Below are 8405 nucleotides of genomic sequence, written 5' to 3' on the forward strand. Positions count from 1 at the left end.
GCAGCCGTATACCAGGAAGTTTTAGAGCACTTCATGCTTTCCTGCTGCTGACCAACTTTATGGAGATGCAGATTTCATTTTCCAACAGGACTTTGCACCTGCACATAGTGCCACAGCAACCAGTACCTGGTTTAAGGACCATTGTATCCCTGTTCTTAATTGGCCAGCAAACTTGCCTGACCTTAACCCCATAGAAAATCTATGGGGTATTGTGAAGAGGAAGATGCGATATTCCAGACCCAACAATCCAGAAGAGCTGAAGGCCACTATCAGAGCAACCTGGGCCCTCATAACACGTTTCTGATAAATAACTACTAGTATCTAATGAATAAATACAAGTATAAATAGAATAAATACTAGAATATATTTAATAGGTACTACTATCCAATGAATAAGTGCAAGTATCTAAAAAATAAGCATTGGTATCTGTTTGGCAGGTTCTAGTATCTTGAAAATAAGTACTTGTACATAATAAATACGTACCAGTAGCTTATGAATAAATACTAGTAACTATTAAGTAGGTACTAGTGAACATCAGAAGACACACTAGTCAGAACTGAATAGTTGATATCCACATAGAAATCAATGACAAAAATCTGAAATGTGTTACTAGTAACAATAGAAAAATTACTAGTCACTGATGTAATAAGTACTAGTATCAAATAAATAAGGCCTAGTATCTATTAAATAAGTACTAGTATCTAATGATTAAATACTAGTATGCAATGAATAAGTACTAGTATCTAATGAGTAAGTACTAGTATCTATTGAATAAGTACTAGTATCTAATAAATAATCACTAGTATCTAAATGTAGGTACTAGTATCTAATGAATAAGTACTAGTATCTAATGAATAAGTACTAGTATCTAATGAATACATACTAGGATCTAATAAATAAGCACTAGTATCTAATATTTAGGTACTAGTATCTAATGAATAGTACTAGTATCTAACGTAATAGTTACTAGTAACTAAACAATAAGTACTAGTAGCCTATAAATAGATACTAGTAAATGTCAAGGATTAAATGACAAAATGGCTTGCCATACTCACCTATTCCTGTGGACAATCACAGGACAGGAAAATAAAACGCTTTAGCCCAGAGTGGCCTGCTTAGATATGTCGGCCGTACCATGTGAGTCCGTTTTTGTATCTGTTGGCTGCAGTGGGACTTCAGAAACAAACAAGTTTTTAGTATTGTAATTGTAGGTTTTTAGGGGCCAAGCCCAAAGGGCTATAGCCCCTGCTGTAACTGTATGTTTTTATTTTCTTCCCATAGGAGTCTATGGCAGCCCTATGAACGGAACATAGGAAAACGATGAAATTTAGCAGACTTTTAGAGATGGCCATGAATAGTTATCTGACTAACTTTGGGGTCTATAGAACCCACTCTATAGCTCCACCACCAGTTCAAAAATTGAACATTGAAATGGTTATAACTCCTGAACCCCTTGTTCTAGATAAATGAAACTTAGTACACCTGATTACTCTAATCAAGCTCAGACGATGTCAATTTTGCCAGGATTGATTGGACCACGTGTCCGCCATTTTGAAATTTGTCATAAATTGCAATATCTTTTGAGCCATTGGACATATCTGCACAAAAAGGGATCAGGAACACAATGTCCCGGAGGTACTACAGAAGTTTGAAGACAGCACCACCTATTGTTCCATAGATATAACGATTCTTGAAAAATCGCTTTTATCTTGTTTTTGAAAATATTGTCCAAAACTTTTCATTTTTATGTCGTTTCATTCCCTGGGTTATGCCGATTCTGACAATGTCTCATTTGTCATTTTCCAACATCGTGTCTGTCCACCATGTTGAAGCAAATGAAAAAAATCCTGCAAATGTTGTTTAATTTTGTCCTAAATCTGATCATACGATCGTTGGACAGAGCCGCAAAGAAATGACTGAACAGATTTTCGATATTCACTACCGTTCCCGAGAACTACTTCGGCAAACTAGAGCGTGCCTGTACTTGTGGATTTATGCTAGTTAGGTTAGCTTGCTAGCCGGTTGCCATGCATTCTAATGTAACTTTTATGCTATCAGGTTAACCATAAGCAACATTAGCATTAAGTTACCTTACCATACTAATCTATCTAACATGCATTTGTGTGCTTATTTTGACACTAAAAGCTGTCTTCAGCAGCCTGATGAATTTGTCAACCAAATGATTCAATTTGTTAAGCTATAGGCTCCAAACCTTTCAGGTCAGGGGTTTAAATCCAGTCTAGCACATACCCAGACCACTAGACATACAGTGGCAAGTAAAGGTGCTTCAGTTGTTTTTATTTTTGTTCCACGTGTACCTTTAAGAGTGACTTAAAATGGTAAAAAATGGTAAAGTTGATTTTCACTTAGCCCAAGTGTTTTAACGGTGGCACAATGGGATGAGTGACAGGCACCTGACCCAGACATTGTGGGTTTGATTCTCATGTGATACAACTTCAGATGATTGTGTAATGTTCTACCTTTAACAACTCAAGTCCGCATAAAATTAAGACAAACCACTGTGTATGACTGGCATGCTGTGTTAATAAGGCTCTAGTTTTGAAGGTTTTCTAATAATTCAATATGTAGCAACTGTTTAACAATGGGAATTTTGCAAAGTTTAATACGTTTCCAAATTAAATCCAAATACGTCAAACATGGCAAAAAGGGGCTTGTCCCCGGTAATCACTGCACACAGCTATATTTTTTATTATTATTCTCATTGGGGAAACAAGAATCAAGTGGTTTCTGCAGGATGGTGATTGTTTATTAAAAACTTCTACCTAGGCCATGGTGCTAGGCTTCATTTGTAGTTCTGGAAAAAAAATCACTATGTTGTAATTTAAAGTGTTTCTACAAGAGTATATCAACAGAGTTTTGCACTTCTTTGTAATACTGTTTAGAAAGTGAACGCTGACATTTTCTAAATTTTTCATAAACAGTGTTTAAGGGATAGTTCACCCAACTTTCACAATCTTTGTTCTGTTTAACATAACAGAAGATGCGAGAAACTAAACAGTTCTGAGGCACCATTAACTAACATAGTAGTTTTTTTCCCTTTTAAAGTCTATAGTGCCCCAGATCTGTTAGGTAACATTCTTCCAAATATCTTCTTTTGTGTTAAGCAGAACAGCAAAATGTACACAGGTTTGAAATAACTTCAGGACTTGTAAATGTTGACAGAATTTTTGGGTGAACTGTCCTTTTAAAATGAAATGGAAAAAACTGGTAACAAACGACAAAGGCAACATTCACCTCTAATCATTCTAATGTAAAGAACAGCCTGTGAAAATATAACCATAATATCTTTAATACTGATTAATTAGTGTTTTTGTGTAAAATATTAAAACAGTCTCAATGAAATCCTAAATATCAGTATATAAAATTATTCTTAAAAGAAAATTTAAATACTTGAATGGGTTAACATTCAAAAACATTGTGAACTAAACTGTTACACTGAAGGTCAGACCGGTACCTTCATTTGTATTGTTGTTGTTGCCTGATCAAATATAACAGCAACAATGAGAATACATTTTTGTTTGAGGGAAATATACTAAACCTCTGGTAGAAATGGCCATAATTTATCCATTACTCCACAACTTTTTGGCAGGCAGCGCCTCAACCCTGGCATGCAGAGATATTAGTGGACATCTGGCTAAATGGACAGTGATACAGAATTATAAATATTCAAGTCTGCTCTTCCCTGCGCTGCGTATTATCATAAACTCCATAAACAATGCAGATGAATAGCTTTCAGAGGTTTGTCAACTTAAATCTATTTCTCTTGATAGATTTTTACTCCTGGTGTCAAGGCAAATCAGACCCCTACATTTGCGGCTGAGTTATTCCAGCGCTCGTCATAGATAATCAAGCCATCAGCATGCAGATGCCAAAGCCAGAGGGACAATCTCACACGTATAATCAGGGTGAAATGTGCGTACAGGGCTCTAGACTGCCACCAAAATGCTCGCCAATGCGATCGTTTTTTATAACATCTGAGGTAAAATTTCACATTGGTGCGAAACAAATGTTTATCCAGCCAAAGATTTATTTGAACATTTAATGTCATTTATGAGTGTTGAGTGACGCGCTTGTGATAAGTGCAGGAAAGAGCGAACAGGGAGCTTCTGCACTCACTCTGTTTCCAAAGTAACTAAAGTGTGTGTTTGACTTCATTCAGTGAAAGGCATAAGAAAAAACGCTCTCAGGGAACATTGATGTCATATTCCGATCATTCTGCGCAGCGCGTAATGAAGTCGAACACGTCGGTATCTGAACGGTCTCTCTCACTCCCACACATTTTAATGAAACGCAAGGTCGGAAGACAGAATCAATGTTTCACGTGGAGAATATGTTTTTCCTGAATTACAGCTGGGCCTGAATGTGCTCAAATACAGGCTCTCCTGATTTTGCCAAGCGCTTGATGTCCTTAGTGCAACATCATGTGATTCAGATCACGATCAGAAGTTGAATCTTACAACCAGGATTAGGTGTTTTTAGACCACGTCTTTTTCCCTTCTCATTTCCCTCTGATTTTAGGGGTAAGTTACAGTTCGGGTTTGTGGTTTGGTGTCGGCTAAGGTTTGGCTAATTTATTTTAAAATGTTGTCCTTAGGTCAACAAAATATGTTGCCCTGAGGACATCAACTACTCGGTAAAATCAGGTCGAGCTCAAAAACATGTTGCCTTTTCTTCCCTGACAAGTGTTCCGCGCATGCAGATGACATAAAAGAAAAATCCTATCCGGTGAAGTGTTTTCCTTCTTCTGTCTTTTGCGATGTCCTTACAGCTGTGAAAAACAATCAGGGTGTCAATGTTGCAAAGAGGGCAAAAAAGGAGGATTGTAAAGACTTATAGCCAATATATAAAAGTAAATTTTCATGGCCAATATATAAAAGTAAATAATAACAACTGTATAAAATAACAAATACAAAGTTTCTTTGCAATTATTTTAAGATTTATTTGGCAAGTGTTAAAGCATAAATATAAAGCGGTCTATAGTTATTTTTGATAATTTTAAAAGACAGAGAGACAAATGACCAGAACGATTCATCAACTGAGGTCATTATGATTACTAAAAAAAGGTTCTGACCACATTGTAAGTTGGTGCGACTAGTGGGAAAAACTAATCTAGAGCCCTGGCGTATGTGTGTGGGTCACATCTGAACTTCTTTCAAGACCTCACTTTGTACATTTTGAATTTTTTAGTACCACCATCGTGCTTTCGAGAGCTTCGGCGATGATGGCCAAATGTTGGCCCTGCTCATGTTAGATGGCTTCTATTCTGCTCTCTAATAGCTGTATTTAACGTTAATGACAGATCAGCAGCTAAGGGCATAGGTGAGGCTTTGTCTTTTTAACTGTCCATCAATGCTAGCTCAGACGCTCGGGGGCATATTAATAAAAGGACTATCTGAACTCTGAGGGCACAGGCGCTAGTCTTTTGATAACTGTGTTATTTCAGGTAAATGGATAATCATTTTGAGTGCTCTTTTATCAGCCTTCATAGAAATAGAATGGATTTACATGGTTGGGTCTCAGGTTTGAGGTACGTGTCGTTCTCACCTGCCCTGCAGGACTCTTTAGCTACTGTAGCTGTAATACATATATGGTTTTAGTCCATACTAGATCCAATTCTAATCAAACATAACATCCGTCTGAACCAGAAAATCAAGGTTTGGGTGAACTGTCTGAAAAGGATTGAATTCAGATTTTTCAAATCGCAGTCTCTCCATGCTTCTCTACTAAAAAGACTCAAAAAAATTAATGACTCATCTTGCACTACACAAATTTCTTCCAATCAAATACTGCTTATAATTAGAATAAGATAACAAGCTTTGTTATTGCCTTGACATAGACTATATGTAAAATGTGACAAGTTCCAAACGTCCTTAAACGTCTCATCGTTTACCAATCCTCTTGTCATTTCAAACCTGTATGACTTTCTTTCTTCATTAGATAACAAAACAAGATATTGAAAGAACGTTTTTTACTGAACAGCGCCGGCACCCATTCACTTCTATTGTATGGACACAAAACCAAGTCAGTTGGTGCCAGTTACCAACATTCTTCAAAATATCTTCTTTTGTGTTCTGCAGAAGAAAGAAAGTCAAACAGGATTGAAATGACAAGAGGGATGACAGAATTCTCATTTTTGGGTGAACTATCCCTTTAACAAAAAATATTGTGTCACCACAAAAAAAATTTACTGAAAGAAATGGGGTTCCAGCAACATCAGAACAATGTGATGACACAAAATCCTTTATTTTTGCTTTTCGCATGATATAATATGATGAAACGCAAGTTTAAAAGATTTACCAAAGACATTTCAGCAAGCAGCGCGGACACAACACTGAATACACAAGGATGGATACCACTTCAACATTCAGCTCTCAATAGAGCATGTCTTTGATAACCGTCACCTGAAAGCATTACAAAACCATCAACACTCCAAGCGAGGCCATGCAAGTCTAATATAACAAGTTTTTCTTTCTGCTCAGATTTCTCTAAATGATAATGAAAACAACTTTTAAATCATCGGGTTGTCTTATGTTTTGATCATGAATGCGTAATGAGATCATGTATGATATAGCGTGAAGGGCAAGTGGACGTAAAGTAAACAAGATTCAGGCTGGTTGCATGTAAATTCAATAAGACAAGACATTGATCAGAGATAAGCGCATTTTAAATTCAGTTTCCGTGCAGATTTCTCAACTACGCAAATTAAATAATTTTGCCCACTGTCTTAATTATTAACAACATAAGCCAAAAAACGCATAAACAATTGTTTCTTCATAGATTTCCAATAAATGGTATTATTTTGGCATATACTACACATGTATTATTTATATTGAAAAACTGTAATTGATGGATGTAAGTAGAACAGTTTTATGCATTTCATGCATCAATGCATAAAATGTAAAATATTCACAATTTTGGTTTATAATATAATGCAGTTGCCAAAGTAGGGGGGTCGCAAGAAGATTTCCTGAAATAGTTTTTTATTATTAGGAATAGCATATTTTGTCAATAGTCAAGAGTGTAACAAAATACACAAATATTAGTTAAAAATAAAACAACGCAAATAAAAAGCCATTGAAATTTCCTCCCCCTCGATCGTGACCCCTGAGGTGATTAAGTCACATTGGCTGCGGCATTACGTTAGGTGCAGCGAGTCAATTTACAGTACCATGCACGTTAAACATTCCCATACTATATGCTCGCAGATTATTTTTCAGGCTTTAAATTTAGTATATTTCTATTTATCGAAATAAAACATTGGTTAATATCAACCAAAGATAACGCAGGGAGGCCAGCGGAGGAGGAAAGTCAGAAAGGCTGTCGTCCTCAGGTACAAAAAGAGGAAGCGTTTGCATGAAGAGGACATCCATCAGCACTCAAATCAGTTTGATGAAAGGCTGTGTTCTTTTGTGTTGTCATGATCCACGTTTGGATAGACCTAAGTAGTGCATGTGCGCAGTGGCGTGCAATGTGTGTATACAGTACCCACCCCAGAGGATAATGGGGGTTTAGAGTCCCTGGCACTGTTATTTTGGGGGTAGCGGGCTGAAAAGTTTGGGAACCCCTGATCAAATGAATGTGATTTTATTTCATCCCCAGAGCAACTGACGTGAGGTGATCTTATTTCAGTTCAGGAGTGTCATGTATTCGTCTGAAAAACATTATAGAGAAATTGTTGAGCAGAATTATGCCAAGTAATAGTCATCAGCTGTCATCTTACACAGACCAAGCCAAACACTTTTCACAGAATAAAGGTGCTGTCATGTCTTTTTGAGACAAATTTGCATCCCATTACCACTTTGATTCCAAGAAATATAAGGAATGGTGGACAATTTGTCTGAGCCAATAGATGGAGAAAAGATGGATACTAAAAATCCTCCTGTACCCCCAGCTGAACACATGACTATATTTTAAGTCATGTAAACTTTGTACTAGGAATGTTGGTTTTGAATAGAAAAACTCATGCTGAATGCAGCGATTCTTCCTGTGGAACACGATAGGATGAATACATGAAGAATTGTTATACTGCATTTGCCATACAAGTACACTATATTCCAGTGACCAGAAGCTGTCAAGCTTAAATAAACAAAACAAAAAACTGCATGAGAAGTCTGGTCCCTGTGTGCCCTGTCAGCAATCCTACCCTCCTGACCACGATAAGATGTGGGAAACTTGTTGAAAGCTGCACTTGATCAAATTGATCAATGTTAATGGACAGAGGGCCACATGGCTACTGAAACAATCCAAAAAGCTGCATGAAAATGGAAGGAATTGCTGCCCTAATGGAAGATAGGACAGCATGAAAGGGGGTTAGTACTGTGCTCCATTCATTTATGTTTAGAAACTCTTGTGGTGCCAAATTAATACAAGCTGGGCTCATACTG

Source organism: Barbatula barbatula, assembly GCF_947034865.1.
Source record: "Barbatula barbatula genome assembly, chromosome: 19".
In the NCBI taxonomy this organism is placed as follows: Eukaryota; Metazoa; Chordata; class Actinopteri; order Cypriniformes; family Nemacheilidae; genus Barbatula; species Barbatula barbatula.